At 49.6% G+C, this 26,772-nt stretch overlaps 1 protein-coding gene across 3 annotated transcripts in view; it reads left to right on the plus strand.

The window, feature by feature from the left end:
• PPM1A (protein phosphatase, Mg2+/Mn2+ dependent 1A) overlaps positions 1-26,772 on the plus strand; it is a 203,148-nt gene that overhangs the window by 44,667 nt on the left and 131,709 nt on the right. For all 3 annotated transcript variants that reach the window (XM_030214789.1, XM_030214787.1, XM_030214788.1), the window contains exon 2: positions 22,071-22,247. The gene's annotated coding sequence lies outside the window, so the exon portion shown is untranslated. The remainder of the gene's footprint in view (positions 1-22,070; positions 22,248-26,772) is intronic.

Here is a 26,772-nt window from a genome sequence, read left to right on the forward strand (position 1 = left end):
TTTATAGCTCGGAGTCACAAAACTCCTCAGTACTCCTGGGACAGCCAGCGCACTGGAATCTGCCTCAACATTCCCTATACATGATGCTTTGTACATGCTCATTTCGACTCAGTGGATCGCCCCAGATTCCAGTCTCAGGGTGGCCTGGGCCATGTCTCACCTTTCTTCTATTGCTCAGGACAATCTTGGGAGACTTACATTAACTTAAGTTGATTCTTTGGTGGCTGCAGCCACACACAAAAAAAAAAGCCCCCACCCTTCTAGTGGAGGGTGGAATGACCTTACAGGATGTGCAGGATGAAACATTGGGGTCTTCTTGACCTGCTCCTGTCCCTGGCCTAGCTCTCCCCTCTGCTGGCCAAGGCCTTGCAGCATGGTCGAGCCTAACGGCCACGCCCAGGTCACAGTATCAGGACCTTATCTGTTTGAGCTTAGAGCTTTGCTCCACAACCCCCGGTCTCACTTCTTAGTGCTACTGTGTGTGGCTTTGGCTCGGATCTGCAGGGCCTTGCCTGAGGGGTTCAGGTCCCTACCCATCTTGGTATTCCCCACAGGCTCCCCCTACAGCTCACAGGCTTTCCAAATGTGCTCCCTTCAACAGCACATATACCAAATAATAATGATGATAATAAATTCAATTGACCTGGTTAGCTTCATGCCCTTGTCAGGAACTAATGCTATTGTAATGTACTCAGTACAGAATTTCCCTCTAGGCGTACCTAGAGGGCCAGGGACAGCAGAGTTGCTGGAGCCCCAGGCCAAGGTAGGCTGGGGCAGTCAGGCAGGGCAGTGTGTGTCTGCCATGGGGTAGGGAATGCTGATGACACAAGCTGCGTGACTTTCAGAGCTTTCAACTGAGCAGGGGTACTGGATTATTTTTCTAGTGTCTAAATATGGCTCATTCGATCTGTCTGCTGTTCTCTCAGTGAGCATTTTACAGGTGCTGTTCCCTTCCCACCTTAAGCATAAAAATGGATACATTGTTCTCACACACACTGTTCCTGCCAGGACAAATTGGAATTAGAATCCTCTCTTTTCTCTCATTTCACTTAGAGAAAAAAAATAAATTTCCTTCTGGTAAGAAGGCATAACACCCAGCCCTCACTGGAGCAGACCCCGACCCCTGGTTATGGGAACCAGATCCCTCCCCCCACCCCAGCAGACCTGTCCCTGGAGTGGTGCCGCTAGGGGTGTATCCAGCAGTTCTGGACTTCAAGGAAGCTTACTTGCCCGTTCTTCTTTAGCCCCCTACACTAGCGTGTTCTTTGCCTTGCAAGTCTAGGGCATCTCTTTCAGTTTCAGGTGATTTGTTTTGGGTTAGCTACGGCACTCAGAACCTTTTCCAAGTTTGTGGTGGTGGTAGCCACCTTCCTGAGAATAGAAGGAATCAGAGTGCATCCCTGTCTGGACGACTGGTTGCTCAGGGCCTTGTCAGACTACTACTACTTAACACTACCTGGGTCATTGCAGTTTTGTAGTCTTGAGGTTGTGTTATCTATCTGCACAACAGTCATCTGGTCCCAGCACAGACTGGAATATCTGGGAGTATGATTTTATGTGACCCGGGGCCAGGTGTCTTTCCCAAAATGGAGAAGACACAAGCTGCAAAGACAAATTTGTTGCAAATTCTGAATCCCTGAGCTTCGGATTATGTTCAGGTGCTGGACTGTATTGTGGTGTCCTTGGAGGTGGTGTCTTGGGCTGGAGCTCATATGCGTCCACTCCAGCGGTCTTTCTTGTCCCAGTGGTCACCGGTTTCTCAGGTCTACAATTAGCGTCTCATGTGGAGACCTCTGGCGAAGTACAGTGTGTTGGTGTGGCTTCAACCGAAGAAACTCCTCCAAGGAGCATCTCTGGCATCTCCTCTTTGGATAGCTGTAGTTGCAGATAGTACTGTCTTCAACAACACACTGCTCGAGGTCTATGGAGCCACTTGGCAGCACTATGAAAGTCCAGTTGGTGCAGGCTCAGAGTGGTGAACAATGCTGTTCAAGCCTTTCAATCTATTCTGGAGGGCAAACCAGCTCTGGTTCTCTCAGTCAACATGATGGCAGAGGATTTCATAAATAGGGCAGCACTGGATGCCTTTGACAAGGGCAGAACGGCATTTGCAGCAGCTTTCAGCTGCCTACCAAGTGGAAACTCTCAATGAGCAAGTGGGCTTCTGCAGCAGGACCTCCCTGGACCCAACAAAATGGGAACTAGTGCTGGACACCTTCCAGCTGGTAACTGGGAGGTAGGGCACTCCCCTAATAGATCTCATGGTGATTTGTCACACTGTCAGAATTTCCAGATTCTTGGCAGAAGATGGGTGTCACGTCCGTAGCCGTGCCCCCTCACAGACTCACCTTATTTCCTGTGGTCAGCTTCTGAGCTGGCTTCTGTCTGTTCTTTGTGAGTTAGTTCTGTCTCTGTCTCTGTGTGTTGGCTGTATTAGATTGTCGGTGTGCTGTCACCCGTTCCAGATTTCAGCCGAGTCCAGTCCAGATCTTCCAGGCTGCCCGACCCTTAGTTGCCTGGTGATTGTTGCACCTGAGTCTCAGCTGCCTGCTGGGCTTATTAGCCATTTGGAACCTCTCTGCCTTTGCCTTTGCATTGCGTTGCGTCTAAGGCCCTGGTATGTTGGTGCTTGTTGCACTTCTGCTAGTCCAGTTGTTTGCCTGAGATTCTTGCCTGTTTCTAGTTAGTCTGTGTTTAGTTTAGTTTAGGTTTTACTTGCTTTCCTTGCCTGGTTTCTTCTTTGTAATTCTGTGTTTAGTTCTGTTTGTCTGTGGTCTGTTTTGGGGGCTGCTTGCAGCTCTTAGTTCTGTGTCTTGTTAGTCAGTGTTTGTTCCCTGTTTAGTGGCTGTTCTGCAGCTTTCTGTTCTGCCCTTTAGCTTTCCCTTCCTTGCCCAGTCTCCTGCCTTGCTGCCCATGTTCCTCCCTTTCCCCTCTGACCCTCAGTCCCTGTGCTGCCTTGCTGTTATCCAGTCCTGCCCTGTCCAGCAAGTCCTGCCGGCCACCTGAAGCCCAGAGCTCAACTCTGGGTGAAAAGTGGCCAAGTGCAGGTGAAGCCTAACTGCTTGCCTGAGATTTGCCCTGTTTGCCTGCCACTGCTGCTCCTCGGCAGTGGCCCAAGGGCTCACAACCTAGTTTTCAGTTTTGAGAACGTGACAACGGGAGGTCTGTTCAGAAGGCATGGCCCTGCTTTGTGTTTCAGCCATGGTCTCTAAAGAGGATGAGTTCTCCAGAGTCCTTCGTCATTGGGGAGCTGGTTATTTGGTTTGCTCTGGATTGAGTCTGGAGGCCAGGGTATGCGGGCCTGATTCGTTGTCTGGTAGGTGACCATTTGCCTTGCTCTGGGTCACAGATAACTCTTGTCAGGGTCCTGTTTAGACGGAGGATCCCTCTTGCTTTGGTCTTCCGGCCTGGCTCTTGAGAGGCTGAAATGGAAAAGGAAAGGATATGTTGGCGATATTGCAAATTCTCGCAAGAAAGCACTCAATTTTAGCCGTGTATGCTTGTATCTAGTGAGTTTTGAAACACGGTGCTCTGAACAAGCATGGTCCCCATTTCCGGCCTCTTTGGCACACATAGAGACCATACATTCTCCGAGGACAAGCAGGCTGCTTGTTCTCACTGATGGGTTGACGTCCTCGGCAGCCCCCTCCATCGGAAAGTTTACTAGCAAAGGCCTTTGCTAGTCCTCGCGCGCCCATGCGCACCGCGCATGCGCGGCCGTCTTCCCGCCCGAAACCGGCTCGAGCCGGCCAGTCTTCTTTCGTCCGCGCTCGGTACGGTCGTGTTACGCCGTTCGTGCCCCAGAGAGTCGACCTCGCGCGTCCTTTTCGACGTGTTTTTTCGCTGTTTTTTCCTTGAAAAAGTTCGGGAAGCGCTCCGGTAGTGTTCCGGAAGACCCTTTCGGGTTTTCTGCCCTTCCCATATTTCTCAGTTTTTGCCCCGTAAGTTTTCTTTCGTTGTCGGGGTAGGCCTCTTTTGGCCTCGGTCGAGATTTTTTCTCCCTCTAAATTATAGGTGCTTCAATTTTCGCCATTTCGGCTTTTGATTTCGCCGGCGTGATTTTTCCGCCCATGACATCGAAGCCTTCCAGCGGCTTCAAGAAGTGCACCCAGTGCGCCCGGGTAATCTCGCTCACTGATAGGCACTCTGCGTGTCTTCAGTGTCTAGGGGCCCAGCACCGCCCTCAGAACTGCAGTCTGTGTTCCCTGTTACAAAGGCGGACTCAGGTAGCGAGATTAGCCCAGTGGAACGTTTTGTTCTCGGGCTCTTCGTCGGCATCGGCACCGGAGGCATCGAGTGCATCGACGTCGTCAGCGTCCAGACCATCTTCCTTGGCTGCCGCTCCATCGACTGCATCGAGGCATCGGACCTCTGCATCGGCGCCGAGGCATCGGGCGACTGCATCGACGTCGGTGGTACCGAGACTTCGTCTGCTGATGTCGTCGGACGGAGGTGCATCGTCAGGAGTGCAGGTGAGGGCTGTCCATTCCCCTGCTGGTGGCGGTGAGCCTTCGGGTGGGTCTCCTCCTACCCTGAGGGCTCCTGCGGTACAGCCCCCCCGGGATCGACCCTCTTCGGTCTCGGCCCCGAGGAAGCGATGGATGGATTCTACGTCCTCCTCGTCGGTGCCGGGGAGCTCCGGTGACATGCTTCGGAAGAAGTCGAAGAAGCATCGACACCGGTCTCCTCCCCATGTTGGCACCGAGAGCTCTGGGTCGCCGAGGGATTCGGCACCCAGCAGGCATCGGCACCGAGAGGACCGCTCACCCTCTGTTCAGGAGGTGTCGATGCGCTCCACTCTGGACAGCCCGGAACAGCCTCCTCGCCCGGAACAGGTTCTGACGTCGACGCCTGCATCGACCTCTCAGCCTTTCTCTACAGCCGCTCTAAACGAGAGCCTCCGGGCCGTTCTCCCAGAGATTCTGGGAGAGCTGTTGCGCCCTACCCCTCCGGTACCGGTGGTGCTTGCGCCTCCGGTACCGTCGAGCGTGGCGCCGGCTGGCCCATCGCCCAGGTTGAGGTCCCCGACGTCGGTACCGCGTGCTGTGCCGACAGCGGCCACCTCCCAGGAAGGCTCCCCGACTACGTCGGCGGAGGGAGCTTCGCCGATGCGGGTGAGGGAGTCTACCTCTCGACGCCCCCACCGTGGACGGGGTTCCACCGAGTCGAGCAGGGCGAGGTTGCAGACGCAGGTTCGTGAACTTGTGTCTGACACCGAGGGTGAGGCCTCATGGGAGGAAGAGGAAGACCCCAGATATTTCTCTGACGAGGAGTCTGAGGGTCTTCCTTCTGATCCCACTCCCTCTCCTGAGAGACAGCTTTCTCCTCCCGAGAGCCTGTCTTTTGCTTCCTTTGTCCGGGAGATGTCTACGGCCATCCCCTTCCCGGTGGTTGTGGAGGACGAGCCCAGGGCTGAAATGTTTGAGCTCCTGGACTATCCTTCTCCACCTAAGGAAGCGTCCACTGTTCCCTTGCACCATGTCCTGAAAAAGACATTGCTTGCGAACTGGACCAAGCCACTAAGTCATCCCCACATTCCCAAGAAGATTGAGTCCCAGTACCGGATCCATGGGGACCCAGAGCTGATGCGCACCCAGTTGCCTCATGACTCTGGAGTTGTGGATCTGGCCCTAAAGAAGGCTAAGAGTTCTAGGGAGCATGCTTCGGCGCCCCCGGGCAAAGACCCTAGAACCTTAGACTCCTTTGGGAGGAAGGCCTACCATTCTTCTATGCTCGTGGCCAAGATCCAGTCTTACCAGCTCTACACGAGCATACACATGCGGAACAATGTGCGGCAGTTGGCGGGCTTGGTTGATGCTCTTCCCCCTGAGCAAGCCAAGCCTTTTCAGGAGGTGGTCAGGCAGCTGAAGGCGTGCAGAAAATTCCTGGCCAGAGGAGTTTATGACACTTTTGATGTTGCGTCCAGGGCCGCTGCTCAAGGTGTGGTGATGCGCAGGCTCTCATGGCTGCGTGCCGCCGACCTGGAGAATAGACTCCAGCAGCGGATTGCGGACTCGCCTTGCCGTGCGGACATTTTTGGAGAAAAAGTCGAGCAGGTGGTAGAGTCTCTCCACCAGCGGGACACCGCATTCGACAAGTTCTCCCGCCGGCAGCCTTCAGCCTCTACCTCTACAGGTAGACGATTTTTCGGGGGAAGGAAGACTGGTCCCTATGCTTCTGGTAAGCGTAGGTACAATCCTCCTTCCCGACAGCCTGCGGCCCAGGCTAAGCCCCAGCGCGCTCGCTCTCGTCAGCAGCGTGCGCCTCAGCAAGGCCCCGCGGCTCCCCAGCAAAAGCAAGGGGCGAGCTTTTGACTGGCTCCAGAAGAGCATAGCCGACATCCAAGTGTCAGTGCCGGGCGACCTGCCGGTCGGGGGGAGGTTGAAAGCTTTTCACCAAAGGTGGCCTCTCATAACCTCCGATCAGTGGGTTCTCCAAATAGTCCGGCAGGGATACACCCTCAATTTGGCCTCAAAACCTCCAAATTGTCCACCGGGAGCTCAGTCTTACAGCTTCCAGCACAAGCAGGTACTTGCAGAGGAACTCTCCGCCCTTCTCAGCGCCAATGCGGTCGAGCCCGTGCCATCCGGGCAAGAAGGGCTGGGATTCTATTCCAGGTACTTCCTTGTGGAAAAGAAAACAGGGGGGATGCGTCCCATCCTAGACCTAAAGGCCCTGAACAAATATCTCGTAAAAGAAAAGTTCAGGATGCTTTCCCTGGGCACCCTTCTCCCCATGATTCAGCAAAACGATTGGCTATGCTCTCTGGACTTGAAGGATGCCTACACACACATCCCGATACTGCCAGCTCACAGACAGTATCTGCGATTTCAGTTGGGTACACGCCACTTCCAGTACTGTGTGCTACCCTTTGGGCTCGCCTCTGCGCCCAGGGTGTTCACAAAGTGCCTAGCTGTGGTAGCAGCGGCACTTCGCAGGCTGGGGGTGCACGTGTTCCCATATCTCGACGATTGGCTGGTGAAGAACACATCCGAGGCAGGAGCCCTGCAGTCCATGCAGATGACTATTCGCCTCCTGGAGCTACTGGGGTTTGTGATAAATTACCCAAAGTCCCATCTTCTCCCAGTGCAGAAACTCGAATTCATAGGAGCCCTGCTGGATTCTCGGACAGCTCGCGCCTATCTTCCAGAGGCGAGAGCCAACAACTTGTTGTCCCTCGTCTCGCGGGTGCGTGCGTCCCAGCAGATCACAGCTCGGCAGATGTTGAGATTGCTGGGCCACATGGCCTCCACAGTTCATGTGACTCCCATGGCCCGCCTCCACATGAGATCTGCTCAATGGACCCTAGCCTCCCAGTGGTATCAGGCCGCTGGGGGTCTAGAGGACGTGATCCACCTGTCCACGAGTTTTCTCAAATCCCTGTATTGGTGGACGATTTGCTCCAATTTGACTCTGGGACGTCCCTTCCAAATTCCTCAGCCACAAAAAGTGCTGACCACGGATGCGTCTCTCCTGGGATGGGGAGCTCATGTCGATGGGCTTCACACCCAAGGAAGTTGGTCCCTCCAAGAACGCGATCTACAGATCAATCTTCTGGAGTTGCGAGCGATCTGGAACGCTCTGAAGGCTTTCAGAGATTGGCTGTCCCACCAAATTATCCAAATTCAGACAGACAACCAGGTTGCCATGTACTATGTCAACAAGCAGGGGGGCACCGGATCTCGCCCCCTGTGTCAGGAAGCCGTCAGCATGTGGCTCTGGGCCCGCCGTCTCGGCATGGTGCTCCAAGCCACATATCTGGCAGGCGTAAACAACAGTCTGACCGACAGACTGAGCAGGATTATGCAACCTCACGAGTGGTCGCTCAACTCCAGAGTGGTGCGCCAGATCTTCCAAGCGTGGGGCACCCCCTTGGTGGATCTCTTCGCATCTCGAGTGAACCACAAAGTCCCTCAGTTCTGTTCCAGGCTTCAGGCCCCCGGCAGACTAGCATCGGATGCCTTCCTCCTGGATTGGGGGGAGGGCCTGCTGTATGCTTATCCTCCCATCCCTCTGGTGGGGAGGACTTTGTTGAAACTCAAGCAAGACCGAGGCACCATGATTCTGATTGCTCCTTTTTGGCCGCATCAGATCTGGTTCCCCCTTCTTCTGGAGTTATCCTCCGAAGAACCGTGGAGATTGGAGTGTTTTCCGACCCTCATCACACAGGACGAGGGGGCGCTTCTGCATCCCAACCTCCAGTCTCTGGCTCTCACGGCCTGGATGTTGAGGGCGTAGACTTTGCCTCTTTGGGTCTGTCAGAGGGTGTCTCCCGCATCTTGCTTGCTTCCAGGAAAGACTCCACTAAGAGAAGTTACTTCTTCCATTGGAGGAGGTTTGCCGTCTGGTGTGACAGCAAGGCCCTAGATCCTCGCTCTTGTCCTACACAGACCCTGCTTGAATACCTTCTGCACTTGTCTGAGTCTGGTCTCAAGACCAACTCTGTAAGAGTTCACCTTAGTGCAATCAGTGCATACCATTACCGTGTGGAAGGTAAGCCGATCTCAGGACAGCCTTTAGTTCTTCGCTTCATGAGAGGTTTGCTTTTGTCAAAGCCCCCTGTCAAGCCTCCTACAGTGTCATGGGATCTCAATGTCGTTCTCACCCAGCTGATGAAACCTCCTTTTGAGCCACTGAATTCCTGCCATCTGAAGTTCTTGACCTGGAAGGTCATTTTCTTGGTGGCAGTTACTTCAGCTCGTAGAGTCAGTGAGCTTCAGGCCCTGGTAGCCCAGGCCCCTTACACCAAATTTCATCATAACAGAGTAGTCCTCCGCACTCACCCTGTTATTGCCAAAGGTCGTGTCGGAGTTCCATCTGAACCAGTCAATTGTCTTGCCAACATTCTTTCCCCGTCCTCATTCCTGCCCTGCTGAACGTCAGCTGCACACATTGGACTGCAAGAGAGCATTGGCCTTCTATCTGGAGCGGACACAGCCCCACAGACAGTCCGCCCAATTGTTTGTTTCTTTTGATCCCAATAGGAGGGGAGTGGCTGTAGGGAAACGCACCATATCCAATTGGCTAGCAGATTGCATTTCCTTCACTTACGCCCAGGCGGGGCTGGCTCTTGAGGGTCATGTCACGGCTCATAATGTTAGAGCCATGGCTGCGTCGGTAGCCCACTTGAAGTCAGCCTCTATTGAAGAAATTTGCAAAGCTGCGACGTGGTCATCTGTCCACACATTCACATCTCATTACTGCCTGCAGCAGGATACCCGACGCGACAGTCGGTTCGGGCAGTCAGTTCTTCAGAACCTGTTTGGGCTTTAGGATCCAACTCCACCCCCCGAGGGCCCTGTTTGTTCTGTTCCAGGCTGCACTCTCAGTTAGTTGGTAAATTTTTTAGGTCAATCTCAGTTATGTCCTCGCCGTTGCGAGGCCCAATTGACCATGGTTGTTGTTTTGAGTGAGCCTGGGGGCTAAGGATACCCCATCAGTGAGAACAAGCAGCCTGCTTGTCCTCGGAGAAAGCGAATGCTACATACCTGTAGAAGGTATTCTCCGAGGACAGCAGGCTGATTGTTCTCACAAACCCGCCCGCCTCCCCTTTGGAGTTGAGTCTTCCCTTGAAGTGTATTGTCTTGCTACATACTGGACTGGCCGGCTCAAGCCGGTTTCGGGCGGGAAGACGGCCGCGCATGCGCGGTGCGCATGGGCGCGCGAGGACTAGCAAAGGCCTTTGCTAGTAAACTTTCCGATGGAGGGGGCTGCCGAGGACGTCAACCCATCAGTGAGAACAATCAGCCTGCTGTCCTCGGAGAATACCTTCTACAGGTATGTAGCATTCGCTAAATACAGCTGTAAGGCTGATTTATGGCCTCTCCAAGTACGACAATGCTTCTCCTTTCTATGCCAGATTTCATTGGTTACCTGTTGGAGGAAGAATTTTTTTAAATTAGCTTGTTTTCTTTTTAAAACTTTTCAAGGTTTGGTTCCTAGTTATTTTCTTTATCATTTTCATTTTGCAGCCTCTTTATGATCAAGACATAGCGATAGTGCCAACATTTTTACTTTCCCTTCTCTTAAGGAGAAAAGGAGAATGTCAGTTTTTGAGAAATCCTTGGCTGTTCAGGATGCTAGATTATTGAAGGGTATTCCTGGATTATTTTCACTTTCTCCATCTTATCTTCATTTTAGAAAGAAAGTTAAAACTTTTCTTTTTAAGAAATATAGTTTTTGAGGTTATGTGTGTATCAGCTATTGTGATTCCCAGATAACTAACTGTTCTAGCATCATGATGGATGTAACCTGCTTAGAATTGAAAGGTAATGGCGGAACATCAGCCATGATGTTAATATTAATATTAGTCATCTTGCAGGATGGTCTTAGCAAGGTCTTGCTTACAACTCTTTAAAGTTTAGGTGGCAGCTCATGCCTGTGGATTGGATTCTGCATTTCTCATTGTCTTCTCATCCAGATGTGGTTCATTTCTTGAAAAGGGCTAGTCGTCTTATGCCTCCTCTTCATTATCCTTATCTCGAGTGGAACCTTAGTGTGGTTCTGCAGGCTCTTTAAAAAAACCTCAGAAGCAGGCTACTTTGAAAGATTTCCTCTGAAATCTCTCCTTAATTGTTGTCTTGGCTCGTGGAGTTATAGACGTGGTTGAGCAGAGATCCGTTCCTTCCTTTCTCGGATTCAGGAGTGACTATTCGTACCTTTCCTTTTTGTCTTCCCAGGGTGGTTTTGGGTTTTTATCTTAGCCAGCCTCATTTTCTGCCTTCTTTTAAGGAAGGGGATTGCATGATGGATTTTTGCTTGCTCAGTTGCCTTGATGCTTGTCGAATTCTTCTCTGGTATTTGCAGGCTGCCAATGTTCTCAGACGGTCCGTCCGATCATCTTTTTGTTGTTTTTTGGGGGCTTGAATCAGGGTTATGCAGTGGCTAAGGTGACTATTTTTTGCTGGATTAAGCAGGCTATTGCTTCTGCATACCTTCTTTCTGGCAAGTGTCTTCTGGCTTCTCTTTGAGCACATTCTGCTAGGGCCCTAGCGACGTTTTGGGTGGAATCATGAGTTTTTTTTTCTCTCAAAGGCGTATGTAAAGCAGCTACTTGGCCCTCATTGCATCCTTTTTCCAAGCATTATCATCTGGCTGTTGTGGCTCGAGTAGACTCCTCTTCGGCCTTTTGGTGCTCTCCGCGATAGTTTCAGATTTGTACCCTACATGAGGACTGCTTTGTTTATCCCACAAGTCTCTGGATTCATCTGCTACCTGTGCTAAGGAAGGAGAAATCATGATTTGCCTCATAATTTTCTTTCCTTTAACCACAGCAGATTAATTCAGAACCCCACCCTTCTTCAGTACTCTGTTCTCATGGTTTGTTCATTTTTCTGTTTAGGGTAATGGTTCATTTTGGCATTAACAGTTTTCTGTTTTCTACTATTCATGCTTCTCTATGAGGAAGGGGATCTATTATGCCTTTTTATTCTTTCTGCTTTGTTATGAGAAATACTAACTAACCAAGGAGCATACCATCCTGTAAGACAGAGTTCAGTGCTCTCTACCTCCACCTGCTGGTAGATGGTCACAACCCACAAGTCTCTGGATCCATCTGCAGTAGTTAAAGGAAAGAAAATCATCAGGTAAGTTATAATTTCTCCATCCATACATACGTACAACTTTTCACTGGTAACACTACATAGAGATCAGAAGATACTTAAAGCAAAATCTGTCATCTGTATACCAGTTGGTTACAGATTTAATGAGAAACTATTTAGCTACTTATAATTCTGTAAGTATCAACCTAAATTGGACCAGCCTTGTGTCTCAGTGGAACATGGATTTGATTACTGATTCAGGAATTTCACATCTTGGGTTGGAGTGATAGTCACTGTGAGGATTTGAGGGTCTAGGATAACAAAGTTCTGGAAGAAGCCCTGGTGCATGACCCTTATCGAAAGTAAATTGGGATGGGAGATAAAATAAGAGGGAAAAATCTCTAGATTGTTGCAAATGAAGGCTCTTGATATCAGATCCCAGGGTTTCTAGCATTCCCCTTGCAAAACTGAAATCGGCATTCCCGCCAAAGCTGCTGCTCTTGCTGCTATCTGCCCCAGCCTCCACCTTCTGGAGCTCCTGCTGCTGGCCCCAACCTCCCTCTGTGATGACTGGCACTTCTGTCCTCTGCGCGTCCCCCCCTCTCCCCAGGCATTGCTGTTACCATTTTTTCAGTGACTGAAGCACCAGTGCTATCTGCTGGACTGGTGTGGGGCCTTGAGTATGCGCAGAAGCTCGAGGTCCCACACCGGCCCAACAAATAGCATTGTTCTCAGCCAGCAAAAAAACGGCAAGAGCAATGTCAGTCAGTTGAGGGGGGAGGACACACATAAAGTGCTTGTTATTGGGGGATGGAGGTGGAGGACAGAAGTGCCAGTCACCATGTGGAGAGAGGAGGAGTGAAATGCCGGTAAATGCTGGTCACCATGGGGAGGGAGAGGAGAAATAACCAGAGACGTGAATATAAACCGAGATCCCTAAAAATTTAGTTTGAGTATATGCGATACTTAGAAATAGGAACTTGCAGTTCTTTATTTTTCTTATAACCCATTTCCTGTCAGCAGAAATCCTAGTGAGAAAGTATTGCAAACAAGTATTAGTTTTGCCAAATTCTGAAGAAATAGTTTTGGTGAAGTGTTATATGCGTAAGAACAAAGTTTTTGTTGCTGACAATTGTCAAGGAAGGCTTTCTTGGGTTGGGTTTTGGCTATTGGAGCTGCCTTTTTTTCTTTGTTTTCTCCTGTAAAAGTTATATTACTTTTTAAGGGATTTAATATATATTTCTTAACGTCAACTCCACTGTTCTGATCCAATGACTATTATCTCTAACATACCAGCAGGTGGAGGTAGAGAAAACTGAATTCTGCCAGTGACAACACCAGCATAAGCAGAGGCGCTCCCTGGAACGATCCAGTAATTTTCTCTACCTTAAGCAGGTGGTAGGTTGTGCTGACTGTGCTCCTGTCTCTGGGCTAGCTCCCTGCTCTGCTGGCCGCACAGTGTGGTCGAGTCTAATGGCTGCTCTCAGGTCACAGTCTCAAGACCGTATGTGGTTGAGCTTGGCTCCAAAGCCCCCAATTGCACTTGCCTGAGGGGTGCAGGTCATCACCCCACCCCTCTTGCCCATTCACCCTGTTGGGTGTACTACCCTTCCCCCCTAACCCCTCAAGGGATCCCCCTGCAGTCTCCAGTCTTTCCAAAAGTACTCGCTTCGGCAGCACATATACCACACCAAAAAATTCATTTTGCCCTGGCTAGCTTTATGCCCTTTGTCAGGTGCTAATTCTATGGTAAAGAACTAGGTAGGGAATTTCTAGGCGCACCCAGAGAGAGCTGGGGCCCTGGGCTGGGGTAGGCCGGGGCAGCCATACTGGCCCGTGTGCATCTACCATATGGTAGGGCATGCTGGTGGCACACATTGCATGGCCTTCAGAACCAGTGCTGAGCAGGAATAATGGATTATTTTTATAGTGTGTAAATTATTCAGTTCAGCTTAATGTTGTCCAGATCCAGTTCAAAGGCGGATCACCTTTACAGTCACCAGGGGGACCCAGCCTCTTAGGGGATAAAGGCTCTGGTACCACCTTGGCTGATACTGGAGCCTTTCTAGATCTTCCCTCCATGGCCTCTCATTGGCCGCTTGTTGCTCAGGATTGCACGTCATCTTCATCTGGTCTTGCTGGTGGCATCAGATTGGCATGCAGATCTCCGGCATCTGCTGGTGGAGGACCTGCTTCCGCTGCCCAAGGATCAAAGTCTGCTCCAGCAAGGGCTGGTAGAGATGGAAGATCCAGATCACTTTTGTCTTACAGTATGACCATTGAGAGTCGACAATTAGAGAAGCGTGGGTTTCCCCTGCAGTGATTTCTACCCTGCTTTGATCCAGGAAGTCGTATACGTCCCTGGCTTATGTTGGGATCTGGTGTGTGTTTGTTTCCTGGTGCAGTGAACAGTCTCTGTCTCCCTGGAGTGCTGAGGTTCCCGATGTTCTAGGTTTTCTGCTTCAGGGTCTGGAACAGGGGCTGGCTTAGAGCTTCCTAAGGGTCCAAGTGGCTGTGTTGTCCAGCATTCGTGGGAAAGTGAAAGGCATCTTTCTGGCTTTGCATAGAGAGGTAACTTGGTTTCTGAAGGAGATGGTGCATCTGCACCCCCTTCTTTTCCTCCTTGGGACCTCAATCTAGTCCTCTTGGTGCTGTCTGAGGCCCCATTTGAACCTCTGTTCTTGGCTTCCATCAAGAATCTTGCCCTCAAGACAGTATTTTTGGTGGCTGTCACCTCTGCTAGGAGGGTTACAGAATTGCAAACCCTGTTTTCTCCGAGGACAAGCAGGCTGCTTGTTCTCACTGTTGGGTCGGCAGCCCAGGAACGGAGATTTTTCCAGCAAAAATCAACAAACTTTGTGACAGCTTCTGGAGCACGAGACAGACGCACTGCGCTGTGCGGCCATCTTCCCGCCCCAGTTTTTCTTCTTCCGCGGAGGAGAGTGGCTGCATGTCGGTCTCTCTCCCTCAGGCCCAGAGAAAGACTTCGGCGTTTTAGCGCTGTTAATTCGCACTTTCTTTTTGTTTTTCGTTGCCTCTTTTGTCTTTTTCTAGTTAAAAAAAAAAAAAAAGAGAGAAATCTTTTCTCTCCCCCCTTTTTAAGTTACCTTTCACTTTCGAGGCAGCCTTCTTAGACTGCTTGTACACGGTTCTCATTTTTGTGCCCCTCTGTTGGCACAATCGAGCCTTTTGATTTCGCCGCCGCAATTTTTCCGCTCATGTCATCGAAGCCTCCCAGCGGCTTCAAAAAGTGTGCTCAGTGCCAGTGTTCGATCTCGGGCACTGACCCGCACGCATGGTGCATCCAGTGCCTTGGGCCCGACCATCGCCCAGACACCTGTAAGTTGTGTCTGAGCTTGAAAAAGCGGTCACAGGCATCGAGAAGAGCTCTTCGGGACCGTCTTTTCGGAGCTCCAACTGATTCCTCGGCGTCGATATGGATGGCATCAACATCAGGAGAGAAGGTAATGGCTGTCCGGACTTCACTACTAGCTGGGAGTAGTGAGCCGTCGAGTGGGTCTCCACCTGTCTCGAGGGCTCCTGCTGTGCAGGCCCATCGGGAACAACTGCTGTCGGACCCGACCCCGAGGAGGCGTGTGGATTCCACGTCCTCCTCGTCGGTACCGAGGAGTGCTGGTGACGTGCTTCGAGCGAAGATGAAGAAGCATTGTCATCGGTCTCCTTCGAGGCACGGTACCGGGAGCTCCAGGGCGTCGAAGGATTTGGCACCTGAGAAGTGTCGATGCCGGGAGGAGCGCTCACCCTCCATACAAAAGGTGTCGGTGCGTAGATATTTGGTCAGCCCGGTACCGCCTCCCAGGCCTCCACAGATTCTGACGCCAACTTCTGCACCAGCCCCACAGCCTTCCTCGACAGCGGCTCTAGACGAGCACATCCGAGCCATTCTTCCAGGTCTCCTGGAAGGGCTGCTGCGTCAGTCTGTCTTGGTACCGGGGGTGCTTGCGCCCTCGGTACCGTCGATGGAAGCGGCAGCTGGCTTTGTGCCTGTGGTGCAGTCCCCGATGCCGGTACCGCTTGCGGCATCGGCCTCGGCTGCCACCCAGGTCGATTCGACGTCGCTGGAGGGAGTTTCATCGCTACCGGCATGGGAGTCAACTTCTTGGCATCGCCATAGAGGACAGGGTTCCTCGGTGTCGAGAGAGGCCCGGTTTTGGACTGCAGTTAGAGAATTCTTGTCCAATACCGAGGAGGATGCCTCGTGGGATGAAGGGGAAGACCCCAGGTATTTCTCGTCTGAGGAGTCTTGTAGTCTTCCTTCTGATCCAACTCCTTCACCTGAGAGGAAGCTTTCTCCACTGGAGAGTCTCTCCTTCTCGTCATTTGTCCGGGAAATGTCTGTGGGCATTCCCTTCCCTGTGGTAGCTGAGGATGAGCCCAGGACTGAGATACTCGAGGTCCTTGACTATCCTTCACCACCTAAGGAGTCGTCCACTGCCCCTTTGCATAATGTCCTTAAGGAGACATTGCTTAGGAACTGGATGAAACCGCTCAGTAATCCCACCATTCCCAAAAAAGCTGAGTCCCAATATCGGATTCACGGAGAACCTGAGTTGATGAGGTCGCAGTTACCTCACGACTCTATGGTTGTGGATTCCACTCTCAAGAGAGCCAGGAGTACTAGGGATTTTGCCTCGATGCCCCCGGGGCGAGAGTTTAGGACTCTGGACTCTTTTGGGAGGAAGGCCTATCAGTCCTCTATGTTCGTGTCCAAGATCCAATCATACCAGCTCTACACAAGCATCCATATGCGGAACAATGTTAAGCACCTGGCGAACTTGGAGGACAGGCTCCCTCCGGAGCACGCCAGGCCTTTTCAGGAGGTGGTCAGGCAGCTGAAGGTGTGTCGTAAATTCCTGTCCAGGGGTGCTTACGACTCTTTTGATGTTGCATCTAGAGCCGCTGCTCAAGGTATACTGATTGCGCAGACTCTCGTGGCTGCGTGCCTCTGATCTGGACAATCGAACCCAGCAGCGGCTTGCAGATGTTCCTTGCCGGGGGGGATAATATTTTTGGCAAAAAAGTCGAGCAGGTGGTAGAGCAGCTCTACCAGCGGGAAACCGCGCTCGACAAGCTCTCCCACCGGGCCCCTTCAGCATCTACCTCATCAGGTAGACAGTTTTTCCGGGGAAGGAGGACTGCTCCCTATGCTTACAATAAGCGTAGGTACAATCCACCTTCCCTCAGCCCCAGCTCGCTCGTTCACGTCAACAGCGTGCGTCCAGACAGGCCCCTGCAGCTCCCCAGCAATAGCAAAGGACGGGCTTTTGACTGGCTCCAGCTGAGCATAGCCGCCATAAAAGTACCTGTGCCGAACGATCTATCAGTTGGGGGGAGGTTAAAATTTTTCACCAAAGGTGGCCTCTCATAACCTCCGACTGGTTGGTTCCTCAAATAGTTCAGTTAGGGTACTCCCTCAATTTGATCTCCAGACCTCCAAATTGCCCACCGGGAGCTCAGTCCTTCAGCTTCCAGCACAGGCAGGTACTTGCAGAGGAACTCTCCGCTCTTCTCAGCGCCTGTGCGATTGAGCCCGTTCCACCCGGGCACGAAGGGCTGGGATTCTATTCCAGGTACTTCCTTGTGGAAAAGAAAACAGGGGGGATGCGTCCCATCCTAGACCTAAGGGCCCTGGACAAATATCTGGTCCAAGAAAAGTTCAGGATGCTTTCCCTGGGCACCCTTCTCATGATTCAGGAAAACGATTGGCTGTGCTCTCTGGACTTAAAGGATGCTTATACACACATCCCGATACTTCCTGCTCACAGGAAGTATCTTCGATTCTGTCTGGGAACACAGCATTTTCAGTATTGTGTGCTGCCCTTTGGTCTCCCGCCAGGGTGTTTACAAAATGCCTAGCGGTGGTTGCAGCGTCACTATGCAGACTGGGAGTGCATGTGTTCCCTTATCGCGACAATTGGCTGGTGAAGAACACCTCGGAAGCAGGAGCTCTACAGTCCATGCAGATGACTATTCAACTGCTGGAGCTACTCGGGTTTGTGATAAATTGCCCGATGTCCCACCTTCTTCCAGTTCAAAAACTAGAATTTATAGGAGCTCTGCTGGACTCCGATGGCTCATGCCTATCTCCCCGAGGCAAGAGCAGACAACCTTCTGTCTCTTGTTTCCATGGCCAGAGCATCTCAGCAGATCACAGCTCGGCAGATATTGAGACTTCTAGGCTATATGGCCTCCACGGTTCATGTGACTTCCATGGCGTGTCTTCATATGAGATTGGCTCAATGGACCCTAGCTTCCCAGTGGTATCAAGCTGCAGGGAATGTAGAGGATGTGATCCAGCTGTCCACCGATTTTCACAATTCCCTTCAGTGGTGTACAATTCGATCCAATTTGACCTTGGGACGTCCCTTCCAAATTCCTCAGCCTCTAAAAGTGCTGACAACTGATGCATCTCTCCTGGGGTGGGAAGCGCTTGTAGATGGGCTCCACACTCAAGGATCTTGGTCCCTCCAGGAATCAGGTCTTCAGATCAGTCTCCTGGAGTTGCGAGTGGTCTGGAACGCTCTAAAGGCTTTCGGAGATCGACTGTCCTATCAAATTATTCAAATTCAGACAAACAATCAGGTTGCCATGTATTACGTCAACAAACGGGGGCACTGGATCTCGCCCCCTGTGTCAGGAAGCCATTCAGATGTGGCTTTGGGCTCACCGTCACGGCATGTTTCTCCAAGCCACGTATCTGGCAGGCGTAATCAACAGTCTGGCCGACAGGTTGAGCAGGATCCTGCAACCTCACGAGTGGTCGCTCAACTTGGGTGTGGTACGCAAGATCTTCCGAGTGTGGGGCACCCCCTCGGTGGATCTTTTTGCCACTCAGATCAATCACAAGGTCTCTGAGTTCTGTTCCAGACTTCAGGCCCACGACAGACTAGCGTCAGATGCTTTTCTCCTGCATTGGGGGAAGGACCTTCTGTATGCATATCCTCCCATACCTCTGGTGGGGAAGACTCTGCTGAAACTCGAGCAAGACCGCAAAACCATGATTCTGATTGCGCCCTTTTGGCCGCGTCAGATTTGTTTCCCTCTTCTTCTGGAATTGTCCTCCGAAGAACCATGGAGATTGGATTGTTTTCCAACCCTCATCACTCAGAACGAGGGGGCGCTTCTGCATCCCAACCTCCAGTCTCTGGCTCTCACAGCCTGGATGTTGAGAGCGTAGAATTCGCCTCCTTGGGTCTTTCTGAGAATGTCTTCCTAGTCTTGCTTGCTTCCAGGAAAGATTCCACGAAGAGGTGTTAACTCTTTTAAGTGCCGTCTGGTGTGACAGCAAGGCCCTAGATCCTCGCTCTTGTCCTACACAGACCCTGCTTGAATACCTTCTACACTTGTCAGAGTCTGGTCTGAAGACCAACTCCGTAAGAGTTCATCTTAGTGCAATTACCATGTGGAGGGTAAGCCTATCTCTGGACAGCCTTTAGTTGTTCGCTTCATGAGAGGTTTGCTTTTGTCAAAGCCCCCTGTCAAACCTCCTCCGTCATGGGATCTCAACGTCTTCACCCAGCTGATGAAGCCTCCTTTTGAACCACTGGATTCCTGCCATCTGAAGTATTTGACCTGGAAGGTCATTTTCTTGGTGGCTGTTACTTCAGCTCGTAGAGTCAGTGAGCTGCAAGCCTTGGTAGCCCATGCTCTCTATACTAAATTTCATCATAACAGAGTAGTCTTCCGTACGCATCCTAAGTTCCTGCCGAAGGTAGTGTCGGAGTTCCATTTGAACCAGTCAATTGTCTTGCCAACATTCTTCCCCCATCCTCATACCCGCCCTGCTGGACGTCAGTTGCATACCTTGGACTGCAAGAGAGCATTGGCCTTCTATGTGGAGCAGGCAGTCCGCCCAAATGTTTGCTTCTTTTGATCCCAACAGAAGGGGAGTCGCTGTTGGGAAACACACCATTTCCATTTGGCTAGCAGATTGCATTTCCTTCACTTACACCCAAGCTGGGCTGACACTTGAGGGTCATGTCAGGGATCATAGTGTTTGAGTCATGGCGGTTTCAGTGGCCCACTTGAAGTCAGCCACTATAGAAGAGATTTGCAAGGCTGCGACATGGTCATCAGTCCATACATTCACATCTCATTACTGCCTTCAGCAGGATTTCCGACGCGACAGTCGGTTTGGGCAGTCGGTGCTGCAGAATCTGTTCGGGGTTTAGAATCCAACTCCACCCCACTAGGCCCATTTTTATTCTGTTCTAGGCTGCACTCTCAGATGTTTCTTCGTAGGTCTATCTTTTTTATGTCCTCGCCGTTGCGAGGCCAAATTAACCTTTTGTTGTTTTGAGTGAGCCTGGGGGCTAGGGATACCCCATCAATGAGAACAAGCAGCCTGCTTGTCCTCGGAGAAAGCGAAGAAACTTACCTGTAGCAGGTATTTTCCGAGGACAGCAGGCTGATTGTTCTCATCAACCCGCCCACCTCCCCTTTGGAGTTGTTGATCTTTATTTGCTTTTTGATATAACTGGGGCGGGAAGATGGCCGAGCATGCGCAGTGCATCTGTCCCGCGCTCTGGAAGCTGTCACAAAGTTTGTTGATTTTTGCTGGAAAAATCTCCTTTCCTGGGACGCCGACCCATCAGTGAGAACAGTCAACCTGCTGTCCTCAGAGAATACCTGCTACAGGTAAGTATCTTCGCTTTATCTATCCTTCTCTGAGGTTGCACACGGTATCATCCTTTCTTCCGAAGCTGGTGTCTCCATTTGATGTGCATCTGGAGGTTTGTTTGCCCTCCTTTTTGGTAGAGGAATTCTTGCTGGAGGATTGGAGACATCACAAGCTGGATGTCTGGAGGATGCTGCTCAGGTACCTCAAGGAGACATGTTTTGTGTCTCGGATCTCCTATTTGTACTTTTCCATGGCCCTCAAAAGGGCCAAGTGGCCGCGAAGGCCTCCATTGTGAGGTGGATTAAATCAGCTATTGAGCCCTCTTACATCGACAAGAATTGCCTGGTTGCCCCAGTCTCAAAGACCGTTCTACTGGGGCTCAAGCCACTTCCTGGGCAGAGGCCCGGGCAGTACCCCTGAGGAGATCTGCAGGGTGGTGACTTTGTTGTTTCTTCATTTCTTTGCTGAGCACTACAGATTGGATGTGCTGGCCAGAGCCATCATTCGAGGGACCCTTTTCTTTCCTCACCGAATAGATCTGCTTTGGTACATCCCATTGGTTCAGAACAGTGGAGCTGATGCAAGAAAGGAGAAATGGCTTACCTTATAATTTTCTTCAGTCTGCGACATTGTTCTGAAGTCCTGGGCCTGGGCTTCTGGGTGTGCACTGTGCCTTTCAGTGCTTAAAAAAAAAAAAAAAAAAAGATTAATTTTGGGATTGGCAGCCATACGAGTTCCTGTGATGTGGCTATAGCATAGTAACATAGTAGATGACGGCAGAAAAAGACCTGCACGGTCCATCCAGTCTGCCCAACAAGATAACTCATATGTGCTAATTTTGTGTATACCCTACTTTGATTTGTACCTTTGTTCTTCAGGGCACAGACCGTATAAGTCTGCTCAGCACTATCCCTGCCTCCCAACCACCAGCCCCGCCTCCCAACCACCGGCTCTGGCACAGACCGTATAAGTCTGCCCAGCACTATCCTCGCCTCCCAACCACCAGCCCTGCCTCCCACCATCGGCTCTGGCACAGACCGTTTAAGTCTGCCCAGCACTATCCCCGCCTCCCAACCACCAGCCCCGCCTCCCTGATCTTGACTAAGCTCCTGAGGATCCATTCCTTCTGCACAGGATTCCTTTATGCTTATCCCACGCGTGTTTGAATTCCGTTACCGTTTTCATTTCCACCACCTCCCGCTATATCTTGGTATATGCAGGTTAGCGAGTGCCACTCTGGTGTTTTGCGCGCTTGATTATCATTGCAGCTGCTGTGGCTGAGAGGGGGCATGGGTGCATTACATAGGGACCTTCTGCTGCTTTGGCAGATGCATATTGGATTGTTCCAGGAGCACCTCTGCTTATGCTGGTGATGTTGCTGGCAGAACTAAGTTTTCTGTACCTCCACCTGCTGGTAGGAAGGGATAACACCCACTTTGTTAGTTCAGAACAGTTTCACTGTCTAAAGAAAATTGTAAGGTAAGACATAATTTTTGCTTTTATGACTCCTCACATCTTGAGAAGGTTTTGCAAGATCATGGTAGCTGACTTCTTTTTGGCTAGTTAGTAGTATTGAGTTCTGAAAATGTTGTTTTTCAGTCTCTTAACATTATGATCTTGGATTTCTTTTAATAATTTTTCCTTATGTTTTTTTCACCTTCTCCCTTGATGTGGGCTATATAATTGATGTTTGCTTAGATATTTAGATTCTTTGACATTACTAGGTTTGTTATACTACTTGTTTTTCCTTTTGTATATTTAGAGAAATGTATATTTTATAAAAGCAAATAAAGAAGGTCCACAGGTTGGATGTTGTAGGAGGGTTTGCCCTTGGTATCTGGAGGTCATCAATTCTTTTGCAAATCTGACTGGCTGTTCGTTTTCTTCAGGGACATCGCAAAGGAGAAGTGTCCTCCAAGTCTTCACTTGGGCAGTGGATTAAGTCGGCCATCCAGGTGGCCAACATTATCTGTGGCAAAATAGTTCCCAAGGAACTAAGGGCACATTCTATGCGTGCCGAAACAACCTCCTGGGGGGAGGCCTGAGAGAAGAGGAAATCTCTCTGGGTAAGTGAACATAAAAGATTGGGATATAAGAGAAATTGTGTTTTTGTTTTTATAAAAACAGTTTGCTTTTCATAAAAAGAAACAGACTTTATTTATTAACTTGTTTAAATAGTGTAAAACTGTTTTCCCCATAGTTTGAAACTTAAATTTAAGCTTCTGGCAGAAAGTTTTAACTGTTACAGCCTAGAACATTAACAGCCTGTAGAAAACACAGCAAGGCTTATTTCAGTCGTCTTTCCCACCTACCCCGGCACATTTCTTAATTTATAGTCAAGAGGGAGGTTTGCCATTATAGAATATTACCCTAAGCAATTTACTCTTCTTGAGTGGAGGAGTAGCCTAGTGGTTAGTGCAGCGGCCTGAGGAACTGAGTTTGATTCCCACTGCAGCTCTTTGTGACTCTGGGCAAGTCACTTAACCCTCCATTGCCCCAGATACAAAATAAGTACTTGTGTATAATATGTAAACCTCTTTGACTGTTAACTACAGAAAGGTGGTCTATCAAGTCCCATCTCCTTTCCCTTGAGAAGCAAATACTTAATAAATCATACAATATACTATATAATCTTAAGGAGCAGACAGCAGTCCGGCAGAGAGAGGGGTGCTATCCAGTCTATTTCATTGAGTGTCACATGTATGATTATTTACTAGTTTGCAAGAGGTTATGTATGTGTGCTTGGAGCAGAGAGCTCCTACCTTTCAGAGAATGAGTTTGCACTCTTGAGCTGTCTGCTTCAGCTCTTGCTTTTCAGACTTGGAGTAGCTGAGGCAGACAGAGGTATATAGAATAGAACTACAGGGACATAGTAGAGAAGTCCCACCTCCAGTCTGACAGCCCCTATGCTGCCTTGGAGGAAGGAGGTCACCTAAAAGGAGATCATTACCCTGGAGAACTATGAGGCGATCCTGTAGCCAGGACCTGCTCTCCAGAGGATACAATATCTTCTCAAATTATGTCTCTCCAGGGGCTTCTGCCTAGGAGGGAAGGGCTAGGATGGCCGTTTTAGTTGGTGGTCTCTTTGTCACTTGTCTCCTTGTTCGAAGGTGGCAAACCTTATGCATTACCTAGGTAAGATTTTGATAGTGCTGGGGAGGAGCCAGCTGTTTTGGCACTTGTGGGTACCAACAACATAGGAAAATGTGGGAGGGAGGTTCTGGAAGCCAAATCTTTGCACTTAGGTAGAAAGTGTAACCCGTGTGGAGTTCCAGGTGCGGCCCTGGCTGCCTTATTGGACATAGATGGACAATGCAGGTATTTATCTGCTGTCATATACTATGTAAGTTAAAATCCAAATATTGCATGATAGCATTTTCAGAAATGCTCCCTGTTCCATGTGCAGGACCTAAGAGGCTGGCAGAGCTCCAGTGTCTCAGTTCATGGCTGAGATGTTGGTACAAAGATGACAGATTTAAATTTGATAGGAACTGGGCAACGTTCTGAGAAAGTGGAATACTATTCCGAAAGAATGTACTCTACCTAAACCAGGATGAAACCACGCTGCTGGTGCTGACGTTTAAAAGGAGATAGAGCAGATTTTAAACTAAAACGGTGATGGGGGGATGGTGACAGTAACAGTTGCTATGGAGCGCATGGTTCAGGGTGAGGTATCCCAATAGAGAGGTTTCAACAAAGATGAAAAAAAGCCAGGAGTGTGTAAGGGGAGAGAAGAGCGAAGGTTGCAAATTATCCCTGTCAACTTCTAATCAGTTTGTAGATACAAGGAAAAAAAAAACAGTTTGAAATGTCTGTATGCAAATGCTAGAAGCCTAAAAAAACAAGATGGTAGAATTATAGAGTATATTGCACTAAATGAAAAGGAAGATATAATAGGCTTCTCAGAGACCTGGAGAAAGGAAGACAACCAGTGGGACAGGGTGTAAATTATTTCGCTATGATAGAGTGAATCAAATTGGTTTTGAGGGGGGGGGGGGTGGTTTCAATATATCCTAAAGAGGGAATTGAGTCAAACAAAATAAAAAATTCTGCAGGACACAGATAGCAATGTGGAATACTTATGGATAGAAATTCCACTTATGAAGTGAAAGAGTATACTGGTAGGGCTATATACCATCCGCCAGGACAGAATGAAGAGGCAGGTGAAGAAATGTTAACAGAAATTAGGAAAGCTAACAAATTTGGCAACAATATAATAACGGGTGATTTCTATTACCTTGAAATATCAATACAAACTATAGCATAAAAGATCCTATTTTGGCTTCTGCTCAACAAGGATGTGAATATAATCAAAAATATAGTGGAGAAAAAAGACCTCGGCACGACAGATCACTTCAGCCAGCCAGGTGTCAGACGCAATGGCTAGAACCCAATTCAGTCGTAGGTCAGAAAAAAAACTCCACAATTTAATAGTAGAACTATGAGTCATCAAATATTCAAAATATACAGCAGACAAAAGAGCCAAAAAAGAGAATCTTCAAAGTTGTTTTCAAAACGAGCATAGCTTCAGTTGTGTTTGAAAATCCACTTTTGCACTTGCTGGCGAAGATAAGGATACATGTCTTCCTGGTGGAGAGACTTAAACAATTGTTCCAGTATCATGCAGCAGAACATATGACATGCTTACACACTGTGGGACACCAATGGTTCCATTAAGTTTTGAGAAGTCGCACAGTGTCTTTGTTCTCTAAAACAGGTTTTCAGTGCCTAGGATGTCTGGCCCAGGCAACAAGGTAAGTACGGTAAGTGTGGCAGGGGGGTGCTGACCTTTGCAGGGTGCTAAAGCTGACACAAGCCGAGCACCACCTTACCTATTGCACCAGCCCGCACTGATCTCCCTTTATGTTGCAGCGGCTGCCTGCTGCAGCCTGAACTGGTACCTCCACTCGAGCTCCGGGTCCGCCGGCAGCAGCAGCAGCAATCAAAACACTTCACCCCCTGTGCTCTCATCTTCCAAAGGCCCTGCCCCCACTGACAAACTTCCTGTTATGAGGGGACGGGAAGGCTTTCGGAAGACGAGAGAATAGGGGGTGAAGTGTTTTGATTGCTGCCGACGAACCCAGAGCTCAAATGGAGGTTCTGGCAGTGACAGGCAACAGAAGCAATTTCAGGTATAATGCAAAGGGACACAGGGCTGGTTGGAGGAGGGGGAAAGAATCTGGACCCATGGAGGGAGGTAGAAAGAAATGCTTGACCGCGGGGGGTGGGTTAGAGAAGGACTGGGGTGGGGGATGCCAATGCAGGATTGGGGAGGAAGGAAAAGAGGAGCAAGCTAGACATGAGTGGTGACATACACACAAACAATAAAGAGTTGCTAGAGAGGCAGGGAACATAAGAACAGGGACACAGAGGGGCAATGCTGGCCATAAGGGGAGGGATAGCATAGAGGGGCATTGTTGGATGGAAGGGAAGGGAGGAGTAGAAGGGAGAAATGCTGCACAAGGATGGAGGGGAGGAGAAGGAGAGGAAATGGTACAGATGAATGGAGTTGAAGAGAAGAAAGGAGAGGGGAAAATGCACATGGAAGGAAGGGTATTGAAGGGGGAAATGTTGTACATGGAAAGAAGGGGGAGGAGAACGGGAGAGAGGAGATGCACATGGATAGAGGAGAAGGGAAAAGAGAAGAGAAGGAGGAGATGCGTATGAATGGAAGGGATGGGAAAAGATGCTTTTCCTTCTCAAATCTGTTTAGTTTTCCAACATGACAGATCAGTGCCAGAGATGAACGTGAAGTGAAGAAGAAAGGAGGAAAGCAAAGAAATAGTAAATAGATAGGAGACTTTGGAATCAGCGTTAAGAGCACAGGCAGGGAGGAGAACCAGAGACCAGGAACAAGGTGACTAGAAAATTAAAATCACCAAACATCAAATGTAGAAAAAGAATTTTGTTTTCATATGTCAGTTTTGAGAATTTATATCTGTCTTTATATTTTGCACTATACAGGAGGAAATGTATTTCTTTTTATTTCTTTAGTGTTGTGCTGCATGCAGAGTCTGGGACTTAGGGGTTCAGTTTAATTTTTGTCTGCATTAGTACTTTTAGTTCGTGGTCATGTTCTATACGCTTGACCGAGGCCAGGTGTTCTGGTGGAGATGAACATCAGCACACATTGGTTGGTGTTGTGACCCAGTATAGGAAGATATTTGTTGTTTCTCCTTCAGTCTTTTTGGACTCAAAGCAGCCTTTACTTAAAATTTAACATAGACTGGTCTAGTGGGATGTTGAATTAGCCAGCGTGTGTTGCAGGGATGTGGTGAGGGATGGGAGTGTATGAGAATCTGGATGTATGGGAGTAAGAGTGGTATTAGTGGGGAGAAATTGGTATGTGGGTATATGTGTTTTTTTTTTGGGGGGGGGGGGGGAGTGTGTGAAGTGTGGGCATGGGAAAGCATATAGATGGATATGATTTGATGTGATGAGTATCATTTTAAGACTATAACACTTGAGAATGATATATGAATTCATTGCTAGTTTAGTAAACAGGAAAGCACAAAAAGTTAAGTGGTTGTAACCTTTTGTAAAACCTTCAATTCAATAGTAGCATTATGTGAACAAGCAGAGTTGGTATAA

This window comes from Microcaecilia unicolor, chromosome 9 (assembly GCF_901765095.1).
Source record: "Microcaecilia unicolor chromosome 9, aMicUni1.1, whole genome shotgun sequence".
NCBI lineage: Eukaryota > Metazoa > Chordata > Amphibia > Gymnophiona > Siphonopidae > Microcaecilia > Microcaecilia unicolor.